Raw genomic sequence first — 18,664 nt, forward strand, 5'->3', positions numbered from 1 at the left:
GTGCGAGTCGGTCTTTTGTATCTTTGGCTTTTAGTCAACACATCAGTATTAGTCGAGAGGCGTTGAGTCGACCTCTGAGAGTTTCCATAGTTGATGAGAGAGCGGTATAGGCCACCGAGGTCATCCAAGGGTGTGTACTCGAGATTTTCAGCGTTGAGTTTCCGATTGATCTAGTTCCTATTACGATGGGAGATGTTTGTGTCGTTGTGGGAATGGACTGGTTGAGCAAGTTTGGAGTGGTTATCGATTGTGAGAGACAGCCGGTGACCATACGAGACCCTAGTGGGGGAGTTCTTACAATGTACTACGAGGGTACGCATTCTGGGTCGGCATTTTGTTCAGCCACTAGAGCGAGGCAGAGTCTACAATAGGGCTGTAAGGGATTTGTAGCATACATGATGGATACGAGAGTTGATTCAGAGAGACCGAGGTCAGTAGATGAGGTTCCGAGAGTGCGTGAGTTTCCGGATGTATTTCTGGAAGAGTTACCGGGTGTGCCTCCCGAGAGGCAGGTTGATTTCAACATTGATTTGGTTCTGGGGGCTGTGCCTATCACCAAGGATCCTTATTTCCTTGCGCCTCCAGAGATGCAGGAGTTATCCTCGCAACTTCAAAAGCTGCTAGGGAAGGGGTCTATTCGGCCGAGCAGTTCGCCATGGGGAGCGCTTATCCTTTTTGTTAAGAAAAAGGATGGCTCACACCGGATGTTCATTTGTTACAGCCAATTGAACAAGCTGACGGTCAAGAACCGTTACCCGTTCCCGAGGATCGACAATTTGTTCGATCAGTTGCAAGGAGCATCTTGATTCTCCAAGATTGATTTGAGGGCGGGATATCATCAGGTGAGGGTGTGAGATGAGGACATCCAGAAGAAAGCACCCAGGACTCGTTACGGGCATTATGAGTTTGTGGTGATGCCTTTTGGGCTCACCAATGCACCGGCGGTGTTCATGGATCTCATGAACAGAGTGTGTAGGCCGATGTTGGATCGCTCGGTGATCGTGTTCATTGATGGCATATTGGTGTATTCCAGATCCAGAGAACAGCATGAGGTACATTTGAGAGAGATCCTCGGAGTTTTGAGATCGGAGAGGCATTACGCCAAATTCTCCAAGTGTGATTTCTGGTTACGAGAGGTCCAGTTCCTAGGGGATCTTGTTAACCAAAAAGGGATATTGGTCGATCCAGCCAAGATTGAGGCGGTGATGAGCTGGGAGGTACCGATGTCTGCCTCCGAGATCAGGAGTTTTCTGGGGTTGGCTGGTTATTATCGGAGATTCATTCAGGATTTCTCCAAGATTGCAGTGCCACTCACTAGTTTGACCCAGAAGGGTGTTGCTTTCTCATGGGATCCAAAGCAGCAGACCTCGTTTGAGACTCTTCGGCAGAAGTTTTGTGAAGCCCTGATGCTATCCTTTCCAGAGGGAGTCGATGATTTCGTGGTTTATCTTGACGCATCTATATCCGGGCTTGGTGCAGTGCTCATATAGAGGGGGCATGTGATAGCGTATGCATCGAGGCAGCTGAAGCCTCATGAGGTGAGGTATCCCACTCACGATCTGGAGTAGGGGGCTATAATGTTCACCCTCAAGATTTGGCATCACTATTTGTATGGGGTTCGGTGTACCATATACACGGACCACAAGAGTTTGAAGTACTCTATAGATCATCCCAACTTGAACATGCAGCAGAAGAGGTGGTTGGATGTGGTAAAGGATTCTGATTGTGAGATCCTGTACCACCCGGGCAAGGCTAATGTGGTAGCGCGGAAAGTGCCCCAGTACGAGACATTTGTATGAGATTGACAGTGATGACTCCGGTGTTAGACACCATTCGAGGGGCCCAGGCTGAGGCAGTGAGATCAGAGAATCATAAGAGAGAGAGAGAGAGAGAGAGAGATAGGGTTATCGGGTAGGTGTCGGAGTTCTTTACCAATAGCCGAGGGCTTATGACTTCTCAGGGTTGGATTTGGGTACCGTTTGTGGGTGGGACACGTACCATTTTGATGGAGGAGGCGCATAGATCGAGGTTCTCAATCCATCCCGGGGCCATTAAAATGTATTTGGACTTGAAGAGGGAGTATTGGTGGCCCTGTATGAAGAGGGACGATGCGTGGTTTGTTGAGAGGTTCCTAGCCTGTCGTAGGGTTAACGCCGAGCACCAGAGACCGCATAGTAAGTTGCAGCCATTAGAGGTTCCCGAGTGGAAGTGGGAACATATTACTATGGATTTTATCAAAAAAATTATCGAGGACTGCATGGGGCATCGATGCAATTTGGGTGATTATAGACAGGTTGACGAAGAGTGCTCACTTCCTTGCTATTAGTGCGAGCTCTTCCGTTGAGAGGTTGGCAGAGGTGTACGTGAGGGAGGTGGTATCGCGGCATGGAGTGCCGATCTCGACTGTCTTAGATCGAGATGTGCATTTTACTTCTAGATTCTGGAAGAAATTTCACGAAGAATTAGGTACGAGGCTACATTTTAGTACCACATACCACCCACAGACTGACGGGCAGAGTGAACGGACGATTCAAACACTCGAGGACATACTCCGAGCGTGTGTGTTGGATTTCGATGGGATTTCGGACACGTATTTGCCCTTGGCAGAGTTTTCCTACAACAATAGCCATCATTCGAGCATTGATATGCCACCCTTTGAGCTGTTGTATGGTAGGAGATGTCGAACTCCTATCTGTTAAGGAGAGGTAGGGAAACGTATGATGGGTAGTACAGCGATTGTGCTTCAAACGATAGAACAGATACAGCAGGTCAAACAGAGGTTACTGACCGCTTAGAGTCGCCAGAAGAGTTATGCGGACAGGCGCCGATCCGAGCTTGAATTTCAGGTCGGCGACTTTGTGCTCCTGAAGGTCTCTCCTTGGAAAGGAGTGATTTGATTCAGGAAGGGAGGCAAGCTAGGGATCCGATATATTGGTCGTTTCAGGGTGATCGTGAGGGTAGGCAGGGTAGCCTACCAGTTGGAACTACCTGCACAGTTTGGTCAGATTCATGATACCTTTCGCGTATCTCAGCTAAGAAAGTGTATAGCCGACGAGTCGGCAGTGGTACCATTATAGAATATTCAGGTGGATGCGAGCCTGAACTATGTTGAGAGACCGGTGGCTTTTAGGGATCGGAAGATAAAAGTTCTGAGGAACAAGGAAGTGCCTCTGGTGCAGGTCCAGTGGCAGCATCGGAAGGGGTTAGAGTTAACTTGGGAGTCAGAGCGTGAAATGCATGAGCAGCATCCAGAGTTGTTTGTAGAGTAAGACTTTGAGGACGAAGTCTAATTCTAGTGGGGGAGAATTGTACTATCCGGATTCCCAGGTATATTATTTTATTCATTTATTTTGGTGTTTGTGAAGGGACTCGGCGAGTTGGTGCTTAGACTCACCGAGTAGGGTCGCAAATTCTCATCCGGATTGATGACCGAACTCGGCAAGTTCATGGGTGGACTCGGCGAGTCCGCGATTTTTAATGAAACCCTAATCTCTCGGGTTTGAGACCTATTTAAAAGCCCTTAGGGCTTTCATTTGCATCTATCAGTCCCTTGAGAGAAACCCTAGAGGGCTTGAGAGTTTTGGGAGAGAGAGGAGGCCATTGTTGACCTTTGAAGTATTGTTTAGCAAGGAAAAGGAGGTTCTAGCCAAGAGGAAGCAAAGGAGGTGGACATTTTGTGGATTTGGAGCTCAGAGCATCACATTTGAGGTAATAATTTGGCTCCCCTTCTATTGTTATGATGATCATATGGATTTAGGGCTTCTTGGACCCTTTATTGGCTAGATTTGTTGTCCAATTAGTCCCTATTTGTGATGAGGCTTTAGATCTGGATCCATAGAGGTCAAGAGAGCCTTACTCATCAAGCTTTATGAAGATCAATGGGGGTTTTGACCATGGGTTATGATTATTGGCGCTAAAATATCATATAGGATCAAATAGATGTTGTTTGTGCATCAAGATATGGAATTTAAGTGATTATCATGCTTGGGAAGGTCAGATCTATGGATTAATGGAACGGATCTGACCTCAGGAGGTCAGTTTGGTTTGTGCATGGAATGGACTCACCGAGTCAAAGAATAGACTCGACGAGTAGAGTTAGGGTTTCCCCGTTAATCACACAGTTGGTGTGTCACCGGGTTGGGGAATGACTCGGTGAGTCATAAGGAATCTAGAGGATGCGAGTACGCGATGGAACTCGCTGAGTTGCCTGAAGGCACTCGACGAGTCGGGTCAAAGGTTGACCGTTGACCAGGGTTGACTAGTGTTGACTTGACAGTATTAATCAAAGAAAGTCAGGAAAGTATTAATGAGAGTTGTACTTATGACATAGAAGGATGATAGGTCGGGAGATTGGGCACGAGTGATTATCCGACATCAGCAAGGTGAGTCTTCTCACTATGCCTTACCCGATGGGGTAACTATGTGTGACCGAAAGGTTTTATGTGTATGATGTATATGTGATGTAAGTTATATGTGATATGTTATGTGATATGAGTATGATGAAGACTGAAAGGTCAAGATGATATGGACCGGAAGGTCAATAAAGTCTGGGATGGAAATCCCCTAAGACACTTGGATCGGAAGATCCTACGGCCTGGAAAGGCGTATGTGTAGTATGTGGTATTTTGGGGAACTCACTAAGCATTCGTGCTTACAGTGTTATTGTTGGATAAGGTGTCTAAGTCCATAACTATTTCTGGTATGTACTTGACCCGACCCGGCATGGTCCATTTGGGTTGCATGGCACCATGCAATTGGATAGACTAAATGAGAGAAATAACACTTGGAGATTATTAATATATTATAAGTTCTAATATATTATTAATATTATTTGATTAGTTTGATCAAGAATTAATTTAGAATTAATTAAGTGATCAAAAGATAACTAATTAAATATATGGGTTGATTATGTAAATCATCCATATCTTGTATAGTGGGCTAAAAGGCTCCATGGACTATCAAGTTGAGTTCCACCCATAGGATGCTCCATGGATGCTCCATGGGAGTTACAAACCCATGGGTCATGGAAATGAAGAGTCATGACACATTAGGGTTTAACCGTAGATGTGTCAACACTATATAAGTAACATGTTCTCCACCTAAAATCGGCTACACTAAGAAACAAGAGGGCTTGGCCGATTTTGAGAAGTGTGTGTTCTCTCATAAGTTCTTCCAAGAGCATTTGGTGTTGTGTGAAGCATTTGAGGCATCACACTTGGGGTGCTAGGCTCACAAGGTTTCAAGGAACACAAACAACAATAAGGTAAGTTATTCTATCTATACTTTAAGATAAAATTGTTCCCCATGTATGCTAGATAGGAATATAACCTTGGAATTCAACTTTGCATGATAATTAGACAAACATAGATCCAAGGTTATTAGGGTTGCATGTACACTTAGGAAGTGTTAGAATGCTCAAAACCCATCAGTGGTATCAGAGCCTAGGCTTGTTTGCTCTTATTTGTGCTTAAAAGTTAAAAAAAATCGGAAATCTTGCTGTCTGCGAATGGACTCGTCGAGTCTATAGGGGGGACTCGTCGAGTCCATGAGTATCTTCAACCAACTCGGCGAGTGAGTTCATGCACTCGGCGAGTAGGGTCGACTGAGTGCAGAATTTCGATTCAGTTGCTGGGAATGAATTAGAAACATTACCCTAAACTGTTTTGGTAAATGAAAACTTGTTTTTGGTGGTGTAATGTCTTTGCTAATTCATTTACAACAACTAGTTATCAAAATTACAAGTTTTAAATGTAATTTTTGATTGTGTTCATATTCATGTTCTTGTTCTTATGATGTTTTAGATGATCATAGGAATTATTTGTAACCTATGTGGTAGGTTAATTCTTGATCATAATGTGTTTTAATGGAGTCCATAACTTATCCTTAAGTTATGGAAAACCAAGAGTCACACTTGAATTAAAACCATTAAAAACACAACAGTTAGAAAAATGAAGAGTCTTCATTTTATTACTCTATAAACTCATAAGTTACAAGAAATGAAAAGTTTTGAAAGTTACAAAACTTGCCCTCAAGTTTTGGAACAAGTAAAGTTAAGTTAAAACTTTAAGTTCCAACCCCTAGAATTTTAAAAGTTAAAATTCAACCCTTATACTTATATTATGATGATTTAATAATTATATATATATATATATATATATATATATATATATATATATGTATAAGAATAAAGTTGTCTTACCGCTAGTACGCCTCATTCACGAAGCCGGTCTATAAGGTGGGTATAAGGTTGTTGCCTATAAAATGGTGACTTAATGGGTGTTTACTCTCACCCACCGCTTGCTTGACTGGTGGAGGGTCGTTAGCCGAACAGGTAAGACAAGGACTTATAAATTCTCATTCAAAGTATGATGAATATAATAAAGTAACTAAATGTTTTATTAAATTCCCAATCTTTGTTACTTTAGGAAAATGTGAATAAGGTGCTAATCCATGAAATTACACTTTACACTTTGTCTAAGTCGTTGGTGGAGCGTGTGTGGTTAACCGGCACACTAACTTGGACTTAACAAGGTAGGTAAAGGGTGACTTAAGGTTTATTATAGTATCGGTGGAGCGTGTGTGGTTTACCGGCACATCGATTGAGTGATAAACTTTAAGGGTACCAAGTGATTTGCATGGTTACTTCACACCTCGTTTTGTGATCCTCGGTATCCCAGTCACAAAACTTGGAGGGCACTCTCGAGATTGAAACATGCCTTTGAAAAGTTCATTGGATCTCAAAGAATCTAGGAATTTCTAAAAACCAATAAAAACTAAATATCTAATATTTCGGTTTTCGTGGTGGAAATTGGTGAATCGTCATTCACCTACCTTTCAAATATGGTATAGCTTAGATTACGGCATACCTCTTCTAAGTTATATTATATTGTGATTGGATCCTAGCCTTAATATTACATTTGGGTGTTTTATTAAGGACTCCCTTAAATCTATACTAAACTTGTTCTTCTCTTTCAGATGTCTTCAAATAATGCTTATGGATCGAATCCTAATGGCTCCTTTACTCTTATGAGTCTGTGTGGGAAAGTCACCTTTGATGGATCCAACTTCAATAAATGGATCAGAAACATCAAGATGATTACCCGCTACGAGGACAAAGAATATGTCCTTGACAAGGAGCTTAAGGAAATTGATGAGTCCACTGCAACTCCCCAGGAGATCGCTGACTTTCATACTCATGAAAGAGATGCAACCAAGGTGGCTTGCATCATGTTGGCCACAATGACAGCTGAACTCCAAAAGTCTTATGAAGATTTCTACCCTTATGAAATGCACCAAGATTTGATGGAAAGATACCATCAAAGTCCACGACAAGAGAGGTACGAAGTCATCTGCTCCATGATAACAACCATGATGAAGGACGGAGAGTCCGTCACGAGCCACATGCAGAAAATGCAAAGGTATGTGGATCGTTTGCTGAAGCTTAATGTGAACTTCCCTGAGGAGCTTGCAATAGATATCATTTTGCACTCCTTACCATCGTGCTATGATCAATTCCGCATGACATATCACATGAACAAGGAAGAGGTCACCCTCAGCAAACTTCAGGGACTTCTCAAGATCGCAAAAATAGGTCTTAAGGGGAAGTCGGTTGCTATCACTCCTACTCCAGACTCAACTCCGATCTTGGCAATCGGACAAAGTCGAGGGAGGAAGAGAAAGAGATCTTCGAAGGGTACCAAGGCTCGGACCCTTGATGGCTCTTCTTCAAGTGGAACCAAGAAAGGTTTCATTACTCCTTCTTCTGACCCAAAAGAGGCTGAATGCTTCTATTGCCATGAAAAAGCTCATTGGAAGCGGAACTGCCCAAAGTACCAGCAGGATGTGAAGGATGGGAAAGTCAAACCCAACCATGCAGGTATTTACACTATCATTTCTAATAACTCACCCCATTCGAAATCTTTGGTCCTTGATACCGGTTGCGGTATTCATATTTGTTGTGACTTGCAGGGACTAGGAAGAAGTGAGAATGTGGAGCAAGGAAGAATAAACTTAATCATGGGGAATAGGAAAGTTACACCTATCACCAAGATTGGAGTTTATACTTTATCGCTAAGTAGTGGGTTAAATTTAGATTTGAATAAATGTTGTTATTCGCCAGAAATGGCAAGAAATATTATTTCCTTTCATGCATTGTACAAACAAGGTTTCACCTTTTCGTTTGATAATGAAGTTGGTTCGATTAATGCTTTCTTTAATAATGTACTTTATTTTAAAGCATTACCTTGTGATGGTGTGTATGAAGCTGTATCTGTTGTAGATAACTTAGGAAATAATGTTTTGTGTATTGATTCTACTAATAATAATAACTTGGATAAAGCATCATTATGGCATTGTCGTCTTGGACATATAAGCAAGAAACGCATAGGCCAACTCCAAAAGGATGGAGTCCTGGAGTCGTTTGACCTAAAGTCAAATGATAGTTGCGAATCATGCTTACCTGGAAAAATGACAAAGTCACCCTTCACAGGCTCGTGTGAAAGGGGTGAAGGTTTGTTGGACCTTATACACACGGATGTGTGTGGACCATTCAAACATGCCACAAGGGATGCTAATCGTTATTATTTGACTTTTACTGATGATTACAGTAGATATGGATATGTCTACTTAATCAAGCATAAGTCAGAGACTTTCGAGAAGTTTAAGGAATTTAAACAGGAAGTCGAGAATCAATTGGGCAGGAACATTAAGATGCTTCGATCCGATCGGGGTGGTGAGTATCTTAGTTCAGAGTTCCTCGACTATCTAAGGGAATGTGGGATTGTCTCACAATTGACACCTCCCAGGACACCGCAGTTGAATGGTGTGGCTGAGAGGCGTAATCGAACCTTGTTGGACATGGTTCGTTCCATGATGAGTCGAGCTTCGCTACCAATCTCATTCTGGGGGTATGCCTTAGAGACTGCCGCCCATATCCTTAATCTAGTCCCTACAAAGAAAGTTCCCAAAACTCCTCACGAGATGTGGACTGGTAAAGTACCTAAACTAGACCACATCAAGATTTGGGGTTGCGAGGCTTTCGTGAGATGCGAGACTCATGATAAGCTCGAACCCCGAAGCGAGAGGTGTATTTTCATCGGCTACCCACAACAATCCTTTGGTTACCTCTTCTACAGACCTAGTGACAATGTGGTCTTTGTAGCAAGAAGAGGAGTCTTTCGAGAAAGAGAGTTTATAAGCCAAGGAGACAGTGGGAGGCAAGTTGATCTTGAAGAAATTCAAGAGTCAAGTGGTGAAGGAACTTCAAACTCTAGCCCTCAACTTGAGGAGGAAACTCTTGTTGAGCCAATTGACGAATCTGTACCTCTGAGGCGTTCCACGAGAGTTAGGAGTGCACCTGAGCATTACTATGGATTCCATATTACTGCAGAAGGTGAGACACTTATTAGTGATGAGACACTAGTAAGTCAAGATGACCCTAACAGCTACGAGGAAGCCATGGCAGGCCCCGAGTCTGCTAAATGGAAAGAGGCTATGGATAGCGAGATACAATCCATGTATGACAATCAAGTTTGGAACTTGGTTGAGAATGTACCAGGTCGAAAGACTGTAGGGTGCAAATGGGTCTTCAAGAAGAAGACCGACATGGATGGTAAAATACACACTTATAAGGCTAGACTGGTTGCAAAGGGCTTCTCTCAAATTCCTGGAGTGGATTATGATGAGACCTTTTCTCCGGTAGCCAAGATTAAGTCTATTCGGGTTCTGTTAGCCATAGCCGCATTTCATGACTATGAAATTTGGCAAATGGATGTCAAAACCGCTTTCCTTAATGGGAAGTTTGCTGAAGATGTTTACATGAGTCAGCCAGAGGGTTTTATCAGCAACGAGTACCCTAATAGAGTGTGTAAGCTTGAGAAGTCCATTTATGGATTAAAGCAAGCACCTCGCAGATGGAATCTTTGCTTTGATGAAAAGGTCAAGGAATTTGGCTTTTCTAGGAGTGAAGATGAATCTTGTGTATATGTCAAGGCTAGTGGGAGTATAGTTAGCTTTTTGGTATTGTATGTGGATATACATATTTTCCTAAAAGTCCTGGCTTGGAAAGTGTTTCGCTATGAAGGACCTTGGTGAAGCTGCCTATATTTTGGGGATAAGGATCTTGAGAGATCGGAGTAAAAGACTAATTGGACTTAGTCAAAGTACCTACTTGGAGAAGGTTCTGAAGAGATTCAGAATGCAAGACTCCAAGAAAGGAGAGTTGCCCATCCAGAGTAACGCCAAACTGAGTAAGACACAAAGCCTTAGCGCTGAGGCTGAGATAGCACAAATGAGTCGAGTACCTTATGCTTCGGCTGTAGGATCGATCATGTATGCTATGACGTGTACTGGACCTGATGTAGCTTTTGCCCTGAGCATGGTTAGCAGGTTTCAGGGGAACCCTGGCAAGGCACACTGGACTGCGGTAAAGAATATTCTCAAGTACCTACGAAGGACTAAGGACTGGGTCCTTACCCTCGGTGGGAGTGATGACTTGAGAGTTGTAGGGTATAGTGATGCTAGCTTCCAGACTGATAGGGATAACTTCCGCTCTCAGTCAGGCTGGGTCTTTACCCTAAATGGAGGAGCAATTTCTTGGAAGAGTTCCAAGCAAGAGACAGTGGCAGATTCTACTTGTGAATCAGAGTATATTGCAGCTAGCGAGGAGGCAAAGGAGGCGTTATGGCTGAGGAACTTCATTGGAGACCTTGGAGTTGTACCAGCTATTAAAGAGCCAATGGAAATTTTCTGTGATAGTGAAAGTGTTGTTGCCTTAGCCAAGGAACCAAGGGATCATGGGAGATCCAGACACATCGACAGAAAATACCATTTCATCAGACATCGGATCGAAGAAGGACTCCTCGTGGGAAAGAGGGTATCATCAGATGAGAATCCGGCAGATCCCCTCACGAAGGGACTGACTCGGGTTAAGCATCTCCAGCATGCTCGGAGCATAGGGCTGAAGGATGATATTAGATTTAGTAGTTAGATAACCTCGAAATTTGTAAAGTGTAATTGACATTTGATGATGAATAAAAGTGTTTTTATTTATGAGTAAAGTGTTGCTATCTCTTGTCGATCGTTTACTATATTTCTTTTGCATGTTTTGACTTCCAGAATAATTTTGTTTGATATAACATATTATTCAAACCTCCACAGTCGGTCATATGTCGGAAGTAGGTATGAATCAAGACTGTCATGTTTGGTTGTAGAGGTCTTGGACAAGGCTACAACAATCATGAGTGCTCATAAGTTCTGAGCATTGGACTCAACGCACGCTCACTGGAATCACTTCATGGAATTCTATCTCGAGTGATCATGAGACGGTAATATCATATAAATCTTCAAACCTAGAGATATGATTTGTTACTTACAAGTTGGTTATGCATTGATTGTACGAAAAACGCATTGGTAACTCGATGTTATAAAATCGCACTCTTGTGTGTAATTCAATGAGTAGTAGAACAAACATATGAGTCGAAGTTTATCTGTTCCTTCTTGGATTAGAAGCTGATATCTGGGCCCCTCGATGATTTTGTTTTGACCTATGTACCGGGCCCGGTCAGAACATAAATTGATGTGTTCAATGAAGGTCTTTGTCAAACAAATCGGAAATCGGGAAACAAATTGTTGGACAATAAGTAAGACATTGTTCCATGTATTTGTCCGACTGATATCTAGAACAGAGGATTATATGATCACTTATCTTAAATGGCGTACTATCATCTTCTCAGTTTCGAGAAATCTTGTAAAGAGCTACGATTGCCGATCAGTTCCTGAAATCATACTTGCAGTAATAGTTATTAGACTTATCCAAGTGGGAGACTGTTGGATAAGGTGTCTAAGTCCATAACTATTTCTAGTATGTACTTGACCCGACCCGGCATGGTCCATTTGGGTTGCATGGCACCATGCAATTGGATAGACTAAATGAGAGAAATAACACTTGGAGATTATTAATATATTATAAGTTCTAATATATTAATAATATTATTTGATTAGTTTGATCAAGAATTAATTTAGAATTAATTAAGTGATCAAAAGATAACTAATTAAATATATGGGTTGATTATGTAAATCATCCATATCTTGTTTAGTGGGCTAAAAGGCTCCATGGACTATCAAGTTGGGTTCCACCCATAGGATGCTCCATGGATGCTCCATGGGAGTTACAAACCCATAGGTCATGGAAATGAAGAGTCATGACACATTAGGGTTTAACCCTAGATGTGTCAACACTATATAAGTAACATGTTCTTGTTGGAATAGTGTCTAAGGCTATAACTATATTCGGTGGTGCATGGTCCTTTTGGGTTGCCTTCACCATAGCAACTTGAAGGATGATTTATTAAGAGAGAGTAAATATTATAAGGAATAATATTTAGCTATTTGATTAATATAAGTCATAAATTAATTGGTATTAATTTGGTGACTTAAAGAGATTAATTAAATAAGAGGGTATAAACTGTCAATTGTTTGATAGTTAGACTTTAGACTGTAAATCCATTAGGATGGACCTTGGACGGATTCTAAGAGCTTTAGGATAGCTCAAAATCATCCATAGGGTTATCTATGGAATGGATTTGGATAGCCTTAAGAGAAGATTATCCAATTAGGGTTTAGGGTGAAACCCTTAAGGAGTCTAATGGTATAAATAGGCCCTTGGGATGGGGAATTTCGAGTACAACCTTACACAACCTTAAGCAAGGATACTCTGGCCGAATTCATCCCCTCTCCTCTCTCCTAAATCATCTTGCTTGCTATTGGTGTTTGTTAGCCATTAGAGGAGTGACAATTGTGACTCTAGAAGCTCCAAGACAAACAAGATCAACAAGGGATTCAAAGGTATGATTCTAGATCTGTTTTTAATATTGTTGTTTAACCTAATTAGCCATTAGAAGTCTTGGATTCAAAAGCATGTTTATTAGAAAGCCTAGATCCAAGCAATAGGGTTTTGCATGCGCACATAGGAAAGTTCTTATGGCTAAAACCCAACAGTGGTATCAGAGCCTGGTTGGTTTTCTTTAAATTGTTGCTTCAATAACTGAAACAAACCTGCAAAATTCGATTTTTTGGGTTTTGAGTCACTGACTCGTCGAGTTCCAAGGTGGACTCGTCGAGTAGGCCTGACTCGGCGAGTCCCTTTGTGCACTCGGCGAGTCCAGGCGTCAGGAATGGCCAGATTCGGGATTTTTTCATAATTATCTTATGGAAATTTACCTTAATCATATTAGATCAATGTAAATCCGATTTTTTGATAAATATGACTATTATCTTGATCTAATTAAAGATATTTATCATCTAATAAAATATTTAATTTCCTTATATGATAATAATTAATTATTTTGGTAATTATCTTCAAAGAAATCAAGATAAATCAAATAAAGATAATTAGAATATTAATTGTTAATTGGAATTATTTGTTATTTGATCCTTCATGTTTTAAATGTTTAAAACCTACCCTTAAGTTTTGAAATTTATATTTGTGATTAAAATTTTAATTTAGACAACTTAAATTTCAAACCCTAGATTTTGAAAAGTTTAAAATGCAACCCTATACTTATATGATATTACTAGAATATAACTAAATGCTAGTCTTACCGCTAGTAGGCCTCATTCACGAAGCCAATCTATAAGGTGGTTATAAGGTTGCGGCCTATAAAATGGCGCTTAATGGGTGTACACTCACACCCACCGCTTGCTTGATTGGTGGAGGGTCGTTAGCCGAACGGGTAGGATAGGGCAACCTCATCCTCGCATTAAAAGTATAATAAGAAATACGAAGTAACTAAACTTTCTTTCTAAAAATTTCCCAATCTTAGTTACTTTAGGAAAAGTGAATTGATGCAATCCCATGAAATTACACTTTGCACCTTGCTAAGATGTTAGTGGAGCGTGTGTGGTTTACCGGCACACCAATTGGTTCTAAGCGAAGGTGGCAAAGGGTGATTCATTGTTTATCATAGTTCGATGGAGTGTGTGTGGTTTACCGGCACATCGAATAGGTGATCGTTACAATGAAGGAACCATGTGAATTTGCATGGTAATTCACACCCGCTTTGTGATCCTCGGCATCCCAATCACAAACGAGAGGGGCATATCGAGATTTAAAGATGCCATTGAATAGTTCAATGAATCTCATCTGAACCTAGGAATTCTCAAAAACACTTAGGACTAAAAGTTTAAGTTTTGTGATGGAGAATTAGTGAATCGTCATTCACTTACCTTCAATTTATTTGCATGTTGGATTACGACATCCCTTTTCTAGTATGTAAATGTTATTGTTGGATCCTAGCCCTAATTTTTCTTATTGGGTGATAATTAGGGATTCTTGTTCTAATCTATCTTTGTCCTTTCTATAGATGTCAAACGCAAACAACGCTGCTGCTAGTTCTTTCACATTGATGAGCCTTTGCCAAAAGGTCACCTTCGATGGAACGAACTTTGGCGAATGGATAAGATACATTCGCACCATTGCTCGCTATGAGGATAAAGAGTATGTCCTCGACGAGAAGCTCGAGAAAATCAACCCCGAAGTTGCTACTCCCGCCGAAATCACCGCCTTTGAAACTCATGAGTGAGATGCAACGAAGGTACATTGCATCATGATCGCCACCATGAACTCCGAATTCCAAAAGTCCTACGAGGACATGTATCCATACGAGATGCATCAAGACTTGTTGGAGAGGTACCACCAAAACGCGAGACAAGAGCATTACGAGATCTTCACTAACATGATTTCCGCCAAGATGGGTCATGGAGAATCTCTTACCGTGCACTTGCAAAAGATGCAAAGGTATGTCGACCGCCTTCGCAAGTTAAATGTTGACTTCGGCGAAGACTTGGCAATCGACATGGTGCTTCACTCTTTGCCTCCAATGTATAATCAATTTAGGATGACCTACCACATGAACAAAGAGGAGGTCACTCTAAGTAAACTCCAAGGTCTTTTGAGGGTTGCTGAGAGCAATTTCAAGGACAAGTCTGTTGCACCAACTCCCAATCCATCCGCTGCTCCTGTCTTGGCTATTGGTCAAGGGAAGGGAAAGAAGAGGAAAGCTTCTTCAAATAACTATCGAAAGGTGAAAGCCCGAGATGGTTCCTCTTCTAGTGGGACCAAAGTTGATCCCTCTAAGCCTGCTCTAACCCGAAGGAGGCAGAGTGCCACCACTGCCACAAGATAGGACATTGGAAGAGAAGCTGCCCGGATTACCTGCAAGCCATCAAGGAAGGAAAGATCAAGCCATCTTTCGCAGGTATATATGCAATCAAATCTAACGATTCTAATCATGCTATTTCTTGGGTTCTTGACACCGGTTGTGGTTATCACATTTGTTCTAATGTGCAGGGACTAAGAAGAAGTAGGGATGTGGAGCAAGGAAGGATCAATCTAATCATGGGGAACAGAAGATCGTCGCCTGTGACCAAGATTGGAGTGTATTCTTTAGTGCTTAAGAATAGTTTAGTTTTGGATTTGAACAATTGTTGCTATTCGCCAGAAATGGCTAGAAACATCATTTCATTTCATGGTTTATATAGACAAGGATTTAGATTTTCTTTTAATAATGAGAATGGTTCTATTTTGGCTTATCTAAATGGTGTCTTTTACTTTGAAGCTATACCATGTAATGGAATATATGAAACTGTTATGATTGTTGATAACTTAGGAAATGATGTTTTGAATATTGATTCTTCCACTAGTATGGATAAAGCATCCTTGTGGCATTGTCGTCTTGGACATGTCAACAAGAAACGCATAGCCCAACTCCAAAAGGATGGAGTGTTGGAGTCATTTGACCTTAGGGAAGATGACACATGCGAGTCTTGTTTACTTGGAAAGATGACTAAGTCACCCTTCACGAGTACTTGTGAAAGGGGTGAGGGACTATTAGACCTAATACATACCGATGTATGTGGACCTTTTAGATCAACCACGAAGGATGGGAACCGCTTCTATGTGACCTTTACCGATGATTATAGTAGATATGGGTATATCTATTTAATCAAGCAAAAGTCAGAAACCTTTGAAAAGTTCAAAGAGTTCAAGAATGAAGTGGAGAATCAATTGGGCAGGAAAATCAAGATGCTTCGATCCGATCAAGGAGGAGAGTACCTAAGTCTTGAATTCCACGATTATCTCAAGGAGTGTGGAATAGTTTCGCAATTGACGCCTCCTAGGACACCGCAGTTGAATGGTGTGTCAGAAAGGCGAAATCGAACCTTATTGGATATGGTTCGCTCTATGATGAGTCGTGCTTCACTACCTATCTTCTTTTGGGGGTATGCCTTAGAGACTGCCGCCCATATCCTTAACCGAGTCCCTACTAAGAAGGTTGCCAAAACACCTCACGAGATGTGGACGGGGAAAGCTCCCTCGTTGGCACATATCAAGGTTTGGGGTTGCGAGGTTTTCGTAAGACGAGATACTCACGACAAGCTTGAACCTCGAAGTGAGTGATGTATTTTCATCGGCTACCCGCAAACTTCCTTTGGATATCTCTTCTATGGACCGAAAGATAATGTTATCTTTGTTGCAAGGAGAGGAGTTTTCCGAGAGCGAGAACTCATAAGCCAAGGAGACAGTGGGAGGCAAATCGAACTTGAATAGATTTAAGAGTCGATAGATGAAGGAACCTCTACCGCTGGCATTCAACCCGAGGAGGAAACTCCGGTTGAACCGATTGACGAATCCTTACCTCTTAGACGTTCCGATAGAGTTAGAGTTCATCCCCAGTTTTATGGTTTTCATATTACTACCGAAGGGGACACGTATATTAGTGATGGTACACTAGTAAATCTTGATGAACCTAATAGCTATAAGGAAGCCATGGCAGGCCCGGAGTCTGCGAAATGGAAAGAGGCGATGGATAGCGAGATCCAATCCATGTACGATAACCAAGTTTGGAATTTGGTTGATTACGTGCCCGAACGTAAGACCGTAGGGTGCAAGTGGATCTTCAAGAAGAAGACCGACGTGGATGGGAACGAACACACATACAAAGCGCGATTGGTTGCGAAGGGCTTTACTCAAACTCCCGGAGTTGACTATGATGAGACCTTCTCACTAGTTGCGAAGATTAAATCTATTAGAGTGATGCTAGCGATTGCCGCATTTCATGATTATGAGATTTGGCAAATGGATGTCAAGACCGCTTTCCTTAACGGAAAGTTGGCTGAGGATGTTTACATGGCTCAGCCAGAGGGGTTTGTGGATCCGAAGCATCCGAATAGAGTGTGTAAGCTTGAGAAGTCCATTTATGGACTTAAGCAAGCGTCTCGCAGATGGAATCTTTGCTTCGATGAGAAAGTCAAAGAGTTTGGATTTGTACGAACCGAAGACGAATCTTGTGTATATGTCAAAGCCAGTGGGAGTATAGTAAGCTTCCTCGTTCTATATGTCGATGACATATTACTCATAGGAAACGACATCCCGACTCTGCAGGAGGTTAAGTCCTGGCTCGGGAAGTGCTTCGCTATGAAGGACCTCGGAGAGGTTTCTTACATTTTGCGAATAAGGATAGCAAGAGAAAGAAGTAAGAGACTAATTGGACTTAGTTAGAATACTTACTTGGAGAAGGTACTAAAACGCTTTAGTATGGAAAACTCAAAGAAGGGAGAACTACCGATACAAGGAAATGCCAAGTTGAGTAAGACTCAAAGTCCGAGTACCGAAGCTGAGATAGAAGAAATGAGCCGAGTACCATACGCTTCCACAGTTGGCTCAATCATGTACGCTATGACTTGTACTCGCCCTGATGTAGCCTTCGCTTTGAGCATGGTTAGCAGATATCAAGGGAACCCTGGCAAAGCACATTGGATTGCGGTGAAGAACATCCTTAAGTACCTTCGGAGGACGAAAGAATGGTTCTTAGTCCTTGGAGGGAGTGATGACTTGAAGGTGCGAGGGTATAGTGACGCCAGCTTTCAGACCGACAGGGACAACTACCGTTCGCAGTCGGGCTGGGTCTTTACCCTAAATGGAGGAGCAGTGACATGGAAAAGTTCCAAGCAAGAAACCGTAGCTGATTCAACGTGCGAATCAGAGTACATCGCAGCGAGCGAAGCGTCGAAGGAGGCAATATGGCTGAAGAACTTCATCGGTGATCTTGGAGTTGTGTCGGCCATAAAGGAGCCCATGGAGATTTTCTGTGATAACGAAGGTGCGGTTGCCTTGACCAAGGAACCGAGGGATCATGGTAGATCTCGACATATCGACATAAAATATCACTTCATTAGACATCGTGTAGAAGAAGGACAACTCGTAGTTAAGAGGATATCATCAGAAGATAACCCAACAGATCCGCTTACGAAGGGACTGAGTAGGGTTAAGCACTTGCAGCATGCTAGGAGTATTGGGCTGAAGGATGATATTAGCATAGATTAGATAGTATTAGAAACGTATAATAGATAAATGTAATTGACATTTGATGATTAAATAAAGAAGTTTTATTTATGAGTAAAGTTACTATCACATGTTAGTTGTTTAACTATTGTTTCACTTTGCATGTTTTGACTTCCAGAATAATTGAGTTTATTAGGAATAATCGAATTATTCAAATGGTCCACAATCGTTCATATGTTGGGAGTAGATATGAATGAAGATTGTCATGAATTGGTGTGTAGAATGTCGAAATGGTGTTAGACATAGCAAGGGTTGCTGCAACGT

This window comes from Lactuca saligna, chromosome 1, assembly GCF_052625555.1.
Source record: "Lactuca saligna cultivar CGN05327 chromosome 1, ASM5262555v1, whole genome shotgun sequence".
Taxonomy (NCBI): Eukaryota; Viridiplantae; Streptophyta; class Magnoliopsida; order Asterales; family Asteraceae; genus Lactuca; species Lactuca saligna.